General features: G+C 34.2%; 1 protein-coding gene and 1 long non-coding RNA gene across 2 annotated transcripts in view; both read left to right on the top strand.

Moving 5' to 3' along the window:
* Nucleotides 1-19,032, top strand: part of Dopr2 (dopamine receptor 2) — a 67,953-nt gene that overhangs the window by 6,821 nt on the left and 42,100 nt on the right. The gene's annotated exons all lie outside the window — the stretch shown is intronic.
* Nucleotides 1,982-5,446, top strand: LOC140745422 (uncharacterized). The gene is made up of 2 exons (XR_012102663.1): nt 1,982-2,521; nt 2,817-5,446. It is a non-coding gene; the product is annotated as an uncharacterized LOC140745422 (long non-coding RNA).

The following is a 19,032-nucleotide window of genomic DNA, read 5'->3' as shown; positions in this document are numbered from 1 at the left end:
ATATTTTAAGAATGGAAGAAAGGATCGGGATTATGTATTGCAATCCTTTTTATGTCCCACTGCTGGGCAGTAGTGGAGAAAGACTCTTCGAACGCACCGCCATTGTACTATTACTATTAAGTGTGTTATAGATTTTTAATAGAGTTTTATTAAAACAAGGTATACCAGTAGGTGTTTAAGCGGGTAGTACCACCGTATCATCAAGGTAGACAGACTTTTCCGAGGCATTCCAGCTAGGCCTCAGACGTAGCGGCGCATCTGTGGCCGACCTCAGGTAGAAATATCTAATCCTATCTGGGGTTGATTACAGTCCATGGGCGATAGTAGCCACTTACCATCAGATGGACTGCATGCTCGTCTACCACTTCTAAATTATAAAACAAAACCTGAAGCAGTTATGCATTTCGGCAGAATAATGTGGATGCCAGTTGACTTAGAAGAGGCGACCATATCAGTCCTTTAGAGTAAATTTACTTGTACATTTGTATATATTTTTTTTTATAATATAGGAGTAGCAGACGACCATACAGTCCACCTGATGGTAAGTGGCCACTGCCGCCCATGGACATCTGTAATCAACCCCAGATAGGATTAGATGTTCCTACCTGCGGTCGGCCACAGATGTGCCGCTACCCCTGAGGACTAAGCTGGAACGTCTCCGAAAAGTCTGTTTCCCTTACCACACCCTTCAAACCGGAACACAGCAGCGTCTAACACTGCTGTTATTAGTTAGAAATAGGTGTGGCGGTGGTGTTGCCGGAGTCGAACCACAAAGGGTTCTACCACCTGTTATATAGTCATGTCTGAAGATTTTCGAAACGGAAAATTTCCTTCATTATGCCATTATTAAAATTTCAAAGGGCACGTGTAATTTTTAATTATTTCAACAGGTGTGTGTTAAATCAACAATGTGAAAAAATGTAAAAATTCCATCAACATTATTTTCGCGTGTAAACATTGAGATGGAAAGGGCCTCAAGCCGACAATGACAACCTTCGTTTGTTTGCACGAGACGTACGTTTTTCAATGTATCCTTCATTCTATATGATAATTCTCACGTAACAATGTCACACGGATGATACATCTGGGAAACATCTGTAATAAAAATAATTTCGCCATACGTAAGATGTAGGTTAGGTTAGGTTTTTAAATATGAAATGAATAGTCTTTGGAATGTATGATATGAACTATTATAACGCATCTCGACTATCGAATGTTCAATCACGAAAAAACCATAACATTTTATGTACCTAACTGTTGAAACTGCAAAACTAAGTACTTCGATAATAATAAAAATCTTAAAAACAGTAAAAAATTCGTTAGAACAGTTTTCTTATGAGGATTTTGGAACCCCGTAATTTTGTAAGATTTGTACTTGTAGTATTTCTTATCAGAGTAGTTTTGTCAGTAGTTGTGGTAAATATAAATTCTATAGTTCAATTTTAGTACCTATGTGGTTCAAGACATTCCACATGATGCACAGACGAATAGCGGATTTTGGTAAATTATCACCTTTTGGGTAAAAACCCCAAAAAACATATTTAATGTCACAGATAACAATTTTCTCAAAGTTACAACATTAATCTTAAATTAATGCTTATCAAGTTCTAGGCCTATAATGATAGCTAGGAACTAAATACCTAACGGAAAACACCATAAATTGTTACAAATACTTGACAACAAAATAATAACACTGTTTTGTACCTCAGTAAGGGTGCCTCGCTGCCAGGATTATTATATTAGAGGGAAGCGTAAACACAATTTTACGAGTGCGACGGGCTTTATACCAGCGCTAGAAAACTAAATATGAACCATTGCGAATCGTGAAGTGAATTCTGAATATGTTTTTTCTGTAGGATTTCGTCGTTTATAAGTTTGAAAAGTTTTATAAACTATATTTACTAACTAATGTTGCTATCTATACCTAAGTAAACACAAAAGTCGAAAAATTCTTAACTACCTAATGGTATGCGTCGTATATACTGCCGTCATAAGAAAAAAAGACGTATCTAACACTTTTGCCAAAATTGAGTTATGTACATATTCGGAATCAGTAAAAAAAGACGCATCTGCTGGTATTTTTGAATTTTTTCTATTCCAAACTGGAACCCTGTTAATGATTATGAAATAGGACGCATTTGAGTATTATCGAAAGTATTACTAAAATAAAAAACCGCTTCTGGTTTTTACTACGTTGAAAAAACGCATTTACGTTGAAGCGTCTTACTTTCTTCCAAAATATTAACTTGATCCTAAAATGTAAAAACGTTTCTACACGATACTAAGTAAAAAAGTCAGTTCTGCACAGATACGTTTTTTCATTTTAGTATTAAGAAAATTAGGCAGGGCGCAAGTGGCAGATGTGTTTTTTCTACTTAGTATCAATGTTTGTGCGGAGGGGAGTGGGGGTCGCAGTTGTGAGTCCGATCGGCAGTTGCGCCTAAACATCGAAGAGGACATCACGTTGCGTTCGCGCACGTCGCGACTATTCAACACGTGTAATTATTATTCGCATCCTAAGGTAAGTTTTCGTAAAGCTGTATTTAAACAACTTTTTCACCTTATTTGCTTTAACCTAAAATATTTATTTAGTTTTTAGCTCTGATTCATTTTAGTGCACACTGCATTTTGACACTAAAACTAATCGGAGCCAAAAACTAAATATTTTTAATCTTGTAGGTTCCGAAAAGTAATGCCTACTACAATTAATTTTATTACGAGTTAGTTTTATCTTGCAATTATTTTGTAACAACATATAAAGAAATAAACAAACAAGGTCGCTTTCATTAAAAAAAGTTTATTTTTTTATTTTTTAGAATGAGTTGCAGTCGGTCCTCAAAAATACTGGCATTGTTGGAGCCATCAACGAGTTCCAACCAAGAGTCACATGACATTAATAATGATAATCTATTTCAACATTTACCGGAAACAAACAAAAGTATACCAATTTATGACAACCTACAGTGTAACTTAGACGGAGAACTAGATTTCGATTCAGATGATTCAGTTTTCGATAAAGATTATGTACCACCAAATTTAATTTCCGCTGCTAATTCCAATGATTCAGATTTTTCATCAAATATTATCCCAAATTCACAGTCTCGTAATATAACTGTGCCTGAATCGCCTGAATGTTGTAATGACGAAAACACACCACAAGATTTAACTAAAAAAGGAAACCCTAGGAAACGTAAGAAGTATGATCAATCAGTAGCAGAGAGGCGGGAACTTAAAAAGCTTAATGACATGGAATCTAAATATAAATTAAAACCAGGATGTGATATAAAATTATGTAAAAAGAAATGCCATGAAAGTTTCACAGAAGATGAAAGAAAAGATCTCAATAAGTTTTTTAGAAAACTATCTTGGAAGGATCAACAATATTTTATAAGAAATAATACATCTAAAGAAGAACCTAAGAGGAAGACTGTTAAAGAAAATCGAAAAATAGATAGAAACACCACCGTCACGTACTTTTTGTCTAAAGATAAAGGGACAAAATTAAAGGTTTGCAAAATTTTTTTTTTAGAAACGTTGGGTTTCAATCGGAGAAATGATAAAGCTGTAAGAAATGCTTTAAGCGGCGTATACAATGGAGAACCATTAGATGGACGTGGATCTAATCCTAATATCAATAAGATAGATGAAACCAAAATTATAGAACATATCAATTCATTTAACCCTTCCGTATCTCATTACCGGCGAATTCATGCACCAAATAAAAAATATTTACCATCTGACCTAACCGTATCAAAAATGTATCAAGATTTTTGTGAAAAGCAACCTACAGATAACCCAGGTACTAACCAACAGGTTTCTTATGAGTACTACAGGAAAGTTGTAAAGAAGTTAAATATATCTTTTACAAAACTTGGACACGAAGAGTGTGAGATATGTGAAAAATATTTTCTTCACAATGCATATCATAAAGAGCTAAGACACAGGAAATGTGAAGATTGTCGCAGTTATGAGCATCACCATCAGAAGTATGTAACAGCTAGGCAAGAGTATAAAAAAGACGTCAATAAACAAAATACATCTAATATGAACCCAGAAACTGCATATTTTTCGGCTGATTTAGAAAAAGTTATCATGCTTCCACGTATTGAACAATTTAAAATTGTCATGTTTTGTCCAAGAATTATAATTTTTAATGAGAGTTTTGTCCCTATAGGTGACAAAAAGAGAAACCCAGTTTGTCAAACCTTTGCTGCTATATGGCACGAAGCGGTATCAGGTCGTAAAATGAGTGATATAGCGAGCTGTTTCAAAGCTTTTTTACATGCCAATAGAGATTTAAAACACATAGTTATCTGGTTAGATAACTGTGCGTCACAAAACAAAAATTGGACGTTATATTCATATTTGACTCATCTTGTGAATTCAGTAGAGGTCAATTTTGATTCTATAAAACTAAAATATTTAGAGGTGGGCCATACTTTTATGTCCGCTGACGAATTTCACCACCAGGTGGAATTGGCTATGAAAAAGAAGAAACATCTCTATGATTTCGAAGATTTTCATCAAACAGTTGCGAGCACTAGGACAAACATTAACGTCAAAGTAATGAACTTGGATGATTTTTGTCAATTCGAAGACTGTTCTTCGTCGTACAAACTACAAAACACTACACCTCGAGCTTACTTAAGTGATATGTGTGAAGTAACATTTCACAGAGGCACCCACATCATTCAATATAAGACTGATTTCACTAGTGAATCCGAATATTCTCTAGATTTCTTAAGATTAAAAAATATTAAAAGTGGGATACCACCACCAAAAGTGAAATCAAAATACAGAGGTATTACATATGAACGTAAGACGATGATCATACAAAAACTGACTCCTTTGATGCCAGACAACAGAAAACCATTTTGGTATAATCTACCCATTAACAATGATAGTGTTGATCTCTCCCGAAGTCATGAAGAAGACTGATTTAAAACTAAATGTGATTTAGACTACCAAATTCTTAGATTTAAGTGTTTTTTTCGAATTTGTAGTAGACAGATATTTTATTTTACTTCATAATATTTAACGTTACATTATTACTAACTGTACTTTGTTGTTGTTAACTTAAAAATATTTCATTGTAATGATTGTGTTACTTAATTGTTAGTTATTGATTATTATTATCTTTTTAATTTATTTTTTCTGATCTCATTCATGTTTTAGTTATAGTTTTAATGGTTTTAAGAACAAATTTTGATTGATTATTTCTAAAAGAAATGTTACAATGAGCGAATTATTTTGATAGAACTAGATAAGCTCCTATTCATTTGTAAAAGTTCCTTCCTGATTTTTGGAAAGGAAAGGAACGTTCCTTATTTAAGAATGAGTATGTATATTTCTTAGAGGATTATTATGTTTTTGTTTTTACCAGAGAAACTGGGATTTTTGTTAAGAACTTTTTTCATAAATAAATGTTATTTCTTACATACGAGTACATTGCTGTTTTATTTTATCTTAACAAATTAAATACATTATGATCTAATGAGTTTATTTTAGGCAAAGTAGTCATATTTGTAAACTAGACGGATTTTGTCGCATCATTTAATCAGGTATTACTAAATTGAAAAGGTGGTATGATGGTAGAAAAGGCTTTTTCTTTTGGTAATTATCGTATTATTACTAGGTAGAAAAAACGTTTTCAAAATTGCTAAGTTGAAAAAGCGTATCTAGCCAGAAGCGTCTTTTCTATTTCGTATGATTAATTTTTCAATATTTTTTTTTCTACAGAGAAAAGGAAAATTGCATTTATTTATTTAATCATATTAATTTCATCTTAACCATTTTCAAAGTTAGTAAGCTGAAAACAATTCTCACATTTTTACACCAAAATAACATGAAATATTTTATAATGTTAGGGACAGCAACTGATTTACTTTTTGGATTGCAAAACATTTAATTTCTCCAATATTAGATTTTCGTAGAAACGTCTTTTTTTGTTATGACGGCAGTATATTGATAGAGATAAATATATAATTTCATTATAAATACTAATCCTTCTCATTCTGAAAGGAGACCCATGCCTAACTATGGGATAAAAATGGGTTGATGATAATGATGATACTATTCATTATTATCATCAACCGAAAGAAAAAAATCTAAGATGGTAAATATTTCATTAATTTGTAAATCAAATGCTAAAATAGTTAATTATATACGTTAGTAATAAATCGTAACAAATGTTTACTTACTAAAGTTCGATAGACAATTATTTAATAGATAAATTGTAGTTTCGAACTTTAGACAAAAATTGGTTAATAAATGGCGATAGAGAAGTAATTGAAATTACTGTTTACTCTATAAAAATGGAAAATAATGCTTTTTCATCATACTTGTATTACCCTATTCTAATCTATACTAATATTATTTAATATTATAAAGAGGAAAACTTTGCTTTTTTGTTTGGTTGTAATGAATAGGCTCAAAAACTCCTGGACCGATTTTAAAAATTCTTTCACCATTCGAAAGCTACATTATCCACGAGTAACATAGGCTATATTTTATATGAAATATATTTGATAAATAGATTTTGAGGCGGTACAAAGTTTGCCAGGTCAGCTAGTTCCTAAATAAAAAACAATACCTCATACCAAATTACTCGAAAGATTAACAACATAATTCTGATATTCTAATACCTTAATAATGTAAACCTAAGTAAACTAAATAAGCTAAGCCTAACCCTAAACCACATATAAACACACCGTCGCCACAACATATCCTAGATTAATTAAGGTGGTAAATTCTATTAATCATAATCTCGGTAAGCGGTCGGCCTCGACTCTCGAGCGATCTTCAACGCCTTCGATAATCCATTTAAAGTTCGCCCGAGAAGTTCGCCGCTGCCGACGGAAACTTGCTATAGTTTAATTTTTAATTTCCTACCTCTTTATTTTTGTGTTTTTTAGGGTTCCGTACCTAAAGGGTAAAAACGGATCCCTATTACTAAGACTTCGCTGTCTGTCCGTCTGTCACAGGGCTATATCTCCGGAACCGTAATAGATAGACACATGAATTTTTACAGAGGATGCATAACGGTGGCTGCTATAACAACAAATACTAAAAATAAAATAAAGTTGAATATTAAAGGGGAACCGGTATTTTTCGGCATATTTCGATCTAACTCTTAAAGCGTACTAAGACGGTTGAAATTTTTACAATTCGTTTAATATTTAACTGGTATTATAATAAATACAAATAAGAACCATAAAACATATTTTAATATCGTTATTTTAATTTTATTGTACGTTGTTTGCGTATTATTCATCATCACCACAACGCCATCTTTTTTGAACAGTTTTATGTTACTTGCAAATCATCATCCATCCAAGAATGGTGTTTGACTTACGTTGTTGTCCGTTGAAACATTTTAGGATAACTTCAACAAATTAATTATTTATTTAATAAATCAATATACATATATTAATCTCTTGAAATAAATTATTGGTTTTTATTATGTCTTTAACCGATATTAACTATGAACATAAACACCAATTTTGTATGTATTTGTAAGTCGTAACATACGAACATACAGGTAAGAAGTAGAGGAGGGGGGGGAGGGTAAGAAGTAGAGGAGGGTCGCAAAAACTTTTCAGAGCTACTAAGGGAGCGTGCCATGAAAATGTTTGAGAAACACTGATCAACCAACTCAAGCCATTCATTTCTACTTTCAATCCTTTGGGGATTCATTGATTATACTCATGAGACCAAAACAATTAATAAGTACGGAATAAAACTATGACAGACGTGGATATACACTCACCCCCGTTAATCAATTTATTCTATGTTTTTCCACCAAACATCAGAACTAAATAGTCAGAAACCTTATCGAAGATCAGTACCCTTACCATGACTTTTCAAAACATCCCACAATTGTACGTTACGTTTACTCAATCCCTTATTGTGTTCCGTTTGCTTCAGTAGACTGAGTAAATGTAACAATAAGTAAGTGCTCAAGTCTTTATTATCACATTTTTTCACTTTTCACTTTATTTACATTATGATCCGAGGCGTTGTAACGTGTGGGGGTTAAGTATTTGTAGATGTCCAACTCCATGGGTGGCAAGTACCACTTACCATCAGGTAGACTGCATGCTGATTTGATACTTCATTATAAAATAACTAGCTGACCCGGCAAACGTTATCTTGCCATATAAATAAAAAATGTTAAGAGTAAACGAGATTACACGACGAGAGTACGAGATTTCACATTCACTACACTTTAAACTAGTAATTCTATTAAATTTTAAAATTTTGAAATAAATTGGATCTTAATATTTTGAAATTCAACGGAATTTGAAATGAATTCTCTATCTTAATTAAATACTGCATTTATACGTCACTTAATGAGCCACTTCTATCTCTTATTAACTGAATTGAATAACTGAGTTGCTGAAAAAAGTACCAAGTATCAAAACATATCATCCAGGTGTACTCAAACTTTATGAAAAAACGTCTTACTTTTTTGTAATATAGGAGTAGCAGAGGAGCTTGTAGTTCACCTGATGGTAAGTGGCTACTGCCGCCCATGGATATCTGAGATCGGATTAGATATTCCTACCTGAGGTCGGCCACAGATGCACGGCTACCCCTGAGGACTAAACTGGAACGCCTCGAAAAAATATGTCTCCCTTACCACACACTTCAAACCAGAACACAGCGCTTAACGCTGCTGTTAGAGGTATAAATAGATGTGGTTACTTATAGCTATACTGTTACTTATACAAGAGAACAAGTTTTGTCAATAATGTTTTCAATATTACCATGAGTATGTGGATACCCAAACTTTATAAACAAGTATAGTGTCCCTATGTAGAATTACTATGGAGCTTAAACTCCGTAGAGCAGCGATAAGCCTCTTAACGCATAGCTCTAGGGCAGTCCTTCTCAAAGTGTGTGTCCCATTATTTTATTGTAATATTAAAGTAGCAAACGAGCATGAAGTTATTGGTATAATCAACTAAGGACTAAATTGGAACGCCTCGGATGTTGGTATGTCTCTCTACCGCACTCTTTAAAGTCGACAGCAGCTCTTAACACTACTCTTATTTAGGCAGGAAGAGGTATAACCTCCGGAGTGGAACTACAAAGGATCGGCTTTGCAAGACCCAAAATAACGAGCCTGATATTTTTCAGCAACTAATTTCCAAGTCTGATTATTCTTCTTTTATTTTGCTCGACTTATTTGCAAAGATAATTTGAATTTCTATTTGGGAGGCCAAATAGAAATTCAAGCATGAGGCCATTACTGTTTACTGTTACTAAGGCTGGCATTGCTGTTTTTGAGGCATTAGAAAAATGGTAGCAAAATTAGACGAAATGAGTTTGAGAACCTCTGCTCTACGCGTTGTCACAGTACGGCGGAACAAAGTTCCCAACTAGATCTGCCGAAACGAACTAATTTTAATAAAGGTCTGCTCTAATCTCTGGGAATTTAATATAATTCGCCTGATGTCCGTTTCTGACTCGGAACTTTTATAATGACGCAGCCTTTCACATTTTCTCTACCCACCAATGATGCTTTTTTACCTGACCATATATTGTATGTATATATCTCATTCTTTGTCATGCCCTATAGCGGCTTAATAGATTTTAACATTTATTTATTTATTAGCCATCGTTGGATTTTCTGAATTGTGTGGACAAAGCTATATTTTGAAGCAATCGTACATTTGTTTTGATAATGATTTTCTAGTTATTTTTTATTTATAACCTGAGTTGAATCAAGAAAAATTGTACCACCTTTGAATAACTATTTATATTACGATAGCTTACCAATGTATAATTTCTTAATTTGGTTCGGATTAATGTTCACTTTCTCATTCATGTACCTATATCGTATAACTTCATCATACTCACTATTGGAACTATACTATAAAAAATATGCAAAACTATTAATTGTACACAAGAAACAGATAAACAATGTTATAAATGTCGTTATAGTAGCATAACGTGTAGTTAAAGTAGTATTGTATTAACTGAGTTAATTAGATCACCCAAGTCAAACTCCGTATAACCATTTGGACAACCGAATTTCTTTATTACGAAGTCTGAAATTACTCCGAACCTAGACATCTGGCGTTTATATTGAACCGCACCGGAGCAAAAATACACAAAAGATCTTACCTACATAAGTAAGATAAATAAATATTTCGTACAGACATGTCTTAGACTCGTTATTGAGAACAATTCTATGTTTTGGCTATCAAAGATTAACATTGGATTTGATAAGGACAATGGGGCAAAATGATTAAAATCGTGTATTGTCATCGCTTCTTGACAATGCATCAATATTTTGAATTAAACTCACCGTTCTAAGTGGGTAAACATCGAGTTCAAAGATTCCGTTACATAGGTACATACCTAGATAAATACAAGTAAAGCTAATAAAAACGTAGTAAAAATACTCGAGACTCAGCAATAAAAACGAAAAAACGCAACGTGTCACTTACATCTGGTCGGTAGGTATCCGATTAGCAAGCGAAGGGCCAATTACGGGAGCAAGTGGGATGGAAAATTATCCCTATCCTCGGGACCTCGAGGAAATTAAAAAATATACGTCAAGCTCCAATTGGTTTTTTTCGACGTCCAACCGTATTAGATGTTCCCGAAGAGTTCATTGGAAACAGTAAAAAGGTCTATACCGCTGTTAATTTTACGATGGCAGCTATGTCTACTTAATCTTGGGTTCATCTTTGTTAAAGATTGAAGTGAGAAACGTTTGCTGCTTAATGGTTACCTGGTGAGTAATGGTTTCTGCCTAATAAGAGCAGTGGTGAGCGCTGCTGTGTTCAGGTTTGAAGGGTGTGGTAAGAGACAAACCTTTCCAAGGCATTCTTAGTTCTCCGGGGTAGTGTAATCTACCCCAGGTAAGATTAGATTCCTACCTGTGGTCGACCACAGATGCGCCGCCCCTGAGGTCTAAGTTGGAATGCCTCGAAAAAATTTTACTCCTTTACCACAGTGTTGCAAACATTTTGTGTTCAAGGTACATCTAGGAATACTAAATTATTTGAGGTACACCATAAATTAATAATTAGTTTTTAACTAATATAAATCAACATTCATTGAAACCAAAGAATTAGATGAACGTAACAAAACGCCTCGCTCGTGCGCTCGCGTGATTTGTGTAGGTATTTTACTTACCCTTACTTACTATAATAATTGTATAAGATAACCCTAATTTTTCCGCGGCACACCAACTAATGATCACGGTACACCAGGCCGCGGTACACACCTTGCGAAACACTGGCCTACCACACACTTCAAACCAGTACCCTTACCATGAGTTTTCAAAAAAACCCACAATTTTACGTTACGCTTACTCAATCCATAATTCTGTTCCGTTTGCTTCAGTAGACTGAGTAAACGTAACAATAACTAAGTACTCAAGTTTTTTTGTCTACCTCTCATGTTCGCAAAAAAGAGAGACAAAACATAAAGCGCCATTTTGTCAATTTAGACATTTAATGTTACGTTACAATCACTATAGTTCTGATGCAATCCACTAGGGGCGCTGATTGGAAATTGTATGGGCAAATACGTTAACAAATACCAAAACAGTCATATTTGTCGAAACTTAAAAACTCCTGGTAAGGGTACAGAACACAAGTGGCGCTTAACGCTGCTGTTTTAGGCAGAAGGTGGGGCGGTAGTGCCCCCGGAATCAAACCACACAGATTCGCGCTAGAAATAGGTGTGACGGTGGTACCTCCCTGATAAAACCATACTCATTCTACCTTTCAAACTATTGTACTCCACTAATTTGGTAGTATAATCATTTTCTTTGTTGCTATACTCGTATGTTCTTTCTTGCTTGTTCATGTTATATGAGCTACATATTTGTTTTCTAAATTTCACTTTTGTTGTAGTAAATGAATACAAATTATCCTGGCCTATTTTTTCAGATAATAACTCATCCTAATTTTATCAGAGGCCTTGTCAGCGTTTTAGTTTAAACAAATACAAGTTTATGAAAGTTTATACTGTAATTAAACAAACGAATCACAGTCTGTTTGATTTTATTAGAGCATTAAACTAATTAATAAAGACATGAGACTACGGGTTAATACAATAAGTTGTAGTACGCACTTTTGAATTCAAATTATCGTTCTCAAAACTTGAATATTTATATTTAGAGCAGATTATTTAGAGTTTTTTGGAAAAATATACAAAATACGACAAAGGATATTACACATAAAATATTGAAATAGTTTTATATTTATTCGCGCTTTGAGTGATACTTATATACTTATGAAAATCGTAGTAGTATTAATGTCATTTAAGACAGAATTGTATTAGGAAATAGCTGAGTATAGATATCTCACCACCTTGTAATGGAAGAAAAAGTGCGGAGAAATACCGTTTCATTCGTAAATGATCTAAAAACTATATTTTTTTAATATTTTTCAAACACGAAAATAGAGACAGTGACAATTTCAGTTGTCAAAACTGGTTACAATATCTTGTTAGGAGTGAGTACTACATCTTTACTAATCTATGCATCGTAGTAATTGTGGACATTCCAACACTTAAGCTTCCATGATCCTCAATGTGCCTTGTAAGTCCTCCGTAAACCTATTACGTGAGCGCCAAACCTTGCTTGCTACAAGTTCCTGAAGATATCGGACTTTCAGCACATGATAGATGCAACTTTGTAACTTCCTTGTGTTTGTTTGTACTTTGCAGTCTTGTGCCAGCTCCTGCTTATAAATGTGAGTTTAAATTGTTTATGTACTGGTCTGATATAGATAGCGATTTTACATTAATTTGACTTTGCAAAGAACGCTGGACTATTTTTACTGGAGCATGTCGAACACAAAATAATTATTTAAACTTTGATTTGATTGACAATAAATTGATTAATTAAAAAATAGCAAACAGATAATAATTATAATAAAAGTTAAGCATCCACTGTAATAATATTTATAAACAGTTTATATTTTAATTGCACTAATTATTTATAAAATTAATTTAGAGTATCAGTAACGTAACATTACATGTCTAAATTGACAAAATGGATCTTTATGTTTTGTCTCTCTTTTTTGCGAACATGTAAGGTAGACAAAAAGACTTGAGCACTTACTTATTGTTACGTTTACTCAACCTACTGAAGCAAACGGAACAGAATAATGGATTGAGTAAACGTAACGTAAAATTGTGGGATGTTTTAAAACTCATGGTAAGGGTACAGAGTAGTGACCTCTTACCATCAGGTGAACTACATGTTCGTTTACTAATGACATCCATTGACATATTTTTTCATGCTGACACCGGATTACATCTTGACTTTTGCAGTCATCTTACGAATTTTCGATCAGGCTCCGTCTTTAAGCAAGTTTAACATTTTTTACCCATCACAAAGCTAAACAAGGTGCTAAAGAAGTTTTCACTTCAAAAAAAATCCTACATAAGAAAGAAAGAAGTGAAACGTTCTGTCATTTTATGTTACGTGTGAGATGTTCAAGTAGCGTAACGACCTCAGTATGTACGGCTACATCCGGCAATCTCGGTCGTCCGCCGTAAACGAAAGGAAATGACTCTAAGTGAAAACGGCACGATATGATAGGCACTGATTGGTGTGTTTTAATACATTTGATGTTTTGTAGAATATTATTATTAATATTTATATGGTTACGTAATGGTAGTCCAGGGATACGGATGTCGGTTTTATGAAACTTGATACCGCGGTAAAGCTTACTTGTCTTGGTCCTTTAATATAGAAGTAGCAGACGGACATGCAGTCCACCTGATGGTAAGTGGCTACTGTCGCCTATGGACATCTGTAATAAAACCCAGATAGGATTACATATTCCTACTTGAGATCGGCCACAGATGCGCTGCTCGGAACAGTCTAATAAAAGATTGGAAAATGGTAGAGCCAGTATGTTTCCACACGGGAGGTATTGCGGCCTTCCTCATTTCTAATGTCAAATAGTTTTGTATTCAATGGAACGGTGTGGATAGCGATTGACTTACATACGTAGCTACCATTTTAACCTCGGGAGAAGCGACGGGCAAACCTTCAAAAGGTATTCGGGGTGCCGTGGGAGCGACACAGGGTTATGTGGGACTCTTACCGCACTAAACCCCAGCGTTGGTCGTCCTCAGCTGCGTAGGGGACTTCGGGATCTCCAACGGAGTGGAACCGGAGTGCTCTTGGCGCGTTGCCCCGTCGGGCTCAGCTCAGATGAGCTTGACGTTCACCACACCGTCTGTAGTGCACGACGGTATGCGACACATACCGCCGTCCATCCCGGGGTAAAATAAAAACTATCTAAGAATATTTTAAGGAAAGTACGAGTAGAAAGTTACGGTATAATCCCTAGTGATTTAAAAGGAAAGTACCGTCCTTATCTGAGTGAAACCTGTTAGTTAATGTACTCGTACGTTTACTTCCTGACAATCACGGTTTTCCGTTAAAATAGTTTGAGGAAATGGGGATAAGTGAAACGGATAGTGAATAATGAATATGTGTAATCGAAAGCTTTGTTATGAGAAATACAATTGAGTCATTATGTTGTACTACTACTAGGCATAGATTCTTTTGTTGTTATTTTTTCATTATAAGATGAGGAGCTCTGTACAGTCCTTGGCATCATACTATTACTGTCCCCGATCTCCCCTCAGAACCAAATAAAATGATAATTAATTTATAATGAGGATGACTGTATGCTCATTATCCTTTAAAAAATGTTAAAAAAAACAATGACAATAAAGAATCTATGCGCAATCATCGTCATTATCATCAACCCATTATTGTTCCATCGCTGGGCACGGGTTTCATAGAATGAGAAGGATTAGGCCATAGTCCACAGCGCAGGCCAAGTGCGTATTGGTAGACTTCAAATACATTTGAGATTTTTTTCATACTAGAACACAAGACGTGCTTGCCTGTACTGTTAAAGGTGTCATAAGTATAAAAACGTCATTTTGATTTTTCGCAAGCGTTTGACTTTTCGTTTGGTAGCCCATCTACCTCATTACTGAGAATATACCGGCGTATATAAATGAGGATTTTGACCCAAAACCAACCAACTGGGTTATACGCCCACCATTAAAATTGAAAAGAAGTACTGTACTAACGTTTAACAATAGGCGAAAATTAATTCAGTAACTCAATAGAATGTGGGTTAATAAAATCGACCTTTAACATGATTTGCACAAATGAAAATATAATTGTGTTTCTTTTTGAAAGTGAGTTCATTATGGTAATCTGCGTAACAAAGTAATATAGAGTACAATTAACTTGTAATTGTCAGTTTTAACGTAATAACTTTAGTTTTCTTTTGTCATTAATGCATAATGTTATTGTTATATTGCAAACGAAAATAATGACATTTTGTTTTAAATTTTCTATACAACTTTAGTTTTCGTAATAACCTTAGTGACGTCATTCTAAATCCAATATGGCGGACGCATAGATTAGTAAGGATACTTCGCCGTCTTGAAATAGAATGAAGCCACAAACGGCTGATTCGTCTGTTATTTATTTTAATTTTGACAAATAAAAAACATATTTAGGGAAAATTTACGAATAAATAACTAATACGCAAATTACGTAATAAATAAATAAGTATTTCAAATATTTTAGGGACATATTAGGATGGGAGACGTGGCACAACTTATTTACGCAACTATTTCAAATCTCAAAATTGGTTGCATCTTGTTGTTAGGAGTGAGTATTCTTTAATAATCTATGGGCGGTCGCCCCAGGATGGCACCTCCAGTCCCCCGTTCGAGATTTTTCTGTAGCTAGTGAAGCGAACCACGGAGCAACTATGCACAAAGCTCTACCACCGTTATACTGACAAAACTTATTATAACTGTAAGGGTATATTTTCATTACAATACTTTTTAGTTAATTTATGTTAATAAAAGTCTATTTAATTGCTCGTGAGCAGCAATGTAGCGGGAAACAATATAAAAATAAAGAAGGATATTATATGTTTTTTAGAGAAATAAGATGTCATGGAATGCATTGTCAGAGAAAATAAATAAGGGAGTTGTAATTGAATCTTTTATTATATAAAATAGTATTTCAGCTTACATAACTATCTTATTGAAATAAAAATAACTCGACTCACACATTTTATTTAATTTAGTATTTATAATAAATATACATTATTTCTATAGAATAGTAATATTTGTGCAGATTTTGTACTCAAATAAAAAAATCTTACTCAACCCTTACTTAAAAATTCTAATTACGAATAGCAAGATAAACAAGATGTCTGCATTTCGAAATGTCAAGAGAGTTGTTTCCACAAACGGAGTTCTTCCGGGCAATCACGTACAACCGACATTAAGCCCTTACGATAGGTTAAGGAAATGAGGGCCCCAACAAAACAATCCTTGTAAAAATAAAGTTGTTATTACAGAACAGTAAAAGGGAATGAACTCGTAAGGCTCTTGTGGATGCTGATACGATACTTTGCGAACATTATTTTTGTGAAATAAACCTATTTGTTTTTTATAGTTTTATACGTTTTGATTTATTGCATTACAAGCATAGATAAGGATAGATATCTCACCGCCTTGTAATTGAAGGAAGCCATTAAATGACTTAAACAGCTGACAATTCTGTTAGCCGTTTAATGGCTGTCATGGTGTAATTTTCGCGGAATAATGCGTAGTTAAGACACGAAATCGAAGAAAAAGTACGAAGAAATATCATTTCATTCGTAAATGATCTAAAAACTACATTTTTTTATATTTTGTAAACACGAAAATAATTGACAGTGACAATTGTCAAAAGGTTACATTTTCTTGTTAGGAGCGAGTAATATTTACTAGTCTATAATTACAAGATTTTATTTAGCTTGTTCGTTAGTATCTGAGGGATAAACCTTGTAACTGAACTTTTAACCAATCAAGACATTCTAAATAGAGATGATGGACGATGTGTATAAAATAAATGAATACTTCATAAATTAAAAACATATTAAATTTCTTCGAAATTCGTAAGATAAACAATAAGTTTAACGTCATCTCCAATAACTTCATGTTTTGTTTTTTATTTCTTGAAAAGTTCATTTTAATCCTTCGTCGAAGTTTTAATCACACTTTGTAGGTACATTCCTAACAGCGGGCTGATTAAAATGTTCATCGTTGTTTGATTAACTTGTTGAGGACCGCGATTTAATACAGTAGGACTTAAATTTTCCCGACCAGTCTTAATAATTTCAGTTGCGATTTAAATATTATGGGATATAAAAATAAAAGCAAGAAGCATAAACATACATAAAACTCTTTTCGCATTTTATGTTAGACACGTGTCGGGAGGGGTGAACCAACAGCGGCTTTATCAACCACAAGCCTTATGCATTTGTATGGTTTTAGGGATCTATTTCCCCTGACACTGTGTATTAACAACAGTACAGAATTTATTCATATAATTACAAGCTTTTTATAAAAAAAAAAAAAAAACTTTTGTTTACATTGTCTCAAAAATAATAGTTCGTAAGTATTTGCCATATTTTGGGACTAAATTTTAAACCACAACCAATTCGGCTGAATTTTACACATGTATTATAGCAGTGATAGCCGAGTGTTTAAGATTCTGTGTGATAAGACCTCGGCCTTTCGATCGAGGGGTCCGAACCCCAGGCACGCACCTCTGGTTTTTCAAAATTATGTGCGTATTAGAAACTAATTATCACTTGCTTAAACCGTGAAGGAAAACATCGTGAGGAAACCTGCATACCTGTGAGATTTATAAAAAAAATCTCAAAGGTATGTGAAGTCTACCATTTGGCCAGCGCAGTGGACTATGGCTCAATCCTTCTCATTCTGAGAGGTGTCCCGTGCCCAGCAGTGGGACGATAATGGTTATTGATATGTGTGATGATTATACGTTTGATTTGCTTAGTAACATTATTCTATTCATGTGTTTAAAATTAAACATTACTAAAGGCTTACTAGTCTCATAACTACCATTTTAATTAATTATTTTGTGTTATTTTCATGATGTGTTATTTTTACAATAAGAAGTTCTCATTTATATAATCACTGGCTGTTGATAGTATGAATTAGAATTAAAAATAAAAAGGCGTCTTGACGTTCGAGTTATATTTTGAGCGGGAATAATAAAAGTTGTAAATCGGTTGAAGAAATAGTTTTATTCCTTCAGTATAGGGAGATTTTTCAAATGGGCCTTCAGGGCTAAAACCGAAATTACTAGAAATAGCGAAAAATGCTGAAAGCTAGCTAAGCTAAAACTACATCATTAGACTTTTAAAAATCTATTTCCCTAGCCGGGAATCGAATGAGTTCATATTGAAAAAAGTGCAACCTGTATTACGTCAACATCTGAAGGCCCATTTGAAAAATTCACCCTGTATACTCGAAAACTTCTTTAAATTTTTTACACAAATATATTTAAAAACTAACTCAGACCGGGCAATACAGGTAGCAAGTGAACATAGTCTAGCCTTTTGTTTCACAAGACTTAACTCGAGTGGTGCCACGAGTACTATCCATTGTGTTCTAGTTTGAGAGTTCTAGACTTAAACATATCTAGCAACAGTTTGTACGGCTCGAATGTTTTAGGTTTAACTTTCGAATTTTTAGAATACAATTTCAGATATTAATATATTGCTTATTTGAAGGTAGTAGAACCCTTTCTGGTTCGACTCCTGGCACCACCGCCACACCACTATTTCTGCCTCATAACGGCAGTGTAAAGCGATATTGTGTTCTAGTATGAATGGTGTGATGGCATTCTTTTCCGATGCGTTCCAACTTATTCTTACTTATTTATGGTTTGGCCGGGAACGTTTTGAAGGTGGTAAAACCCTTTGTGGTTCGATTCCAGCGGCACCACCGCCACACCTATTTCTACCTAAAAACTGCAGTGTTAGGCGCTGCTGTGTTCCGGTTTGCAGGATGTGGTAAGGGAGAGAGACTTTTCCGAGACGTTTCAGCTTAGTCCTCAGGGGTAGCGGCGCATCTGTGGCCGACCTCAGGTAGGAATATCAAATCCTATCTGGGGTTAATTACAGATTTCCACGGGCGGCAGTAGCCACT

Source organism: Epargyreus clarus, unplaced genomic scaffold (assembly GCF_041222505.1).
Source record: "Epargyreus clarus isolate Ecla_fem2 unplaced genomic scaffold, WU_Ecla_fem_2.2 ptg000010l, whole genome shotgun sequence".
NCBI lineage: Eukaryota > Metazoa > Arthropoda > Insecta > Lepidoptera > Hesperiidae > Epargyreus > Epargyreus clarus.
This window is presented reverse-complemented; position numbering and strand designations above follow the sequence as displayed.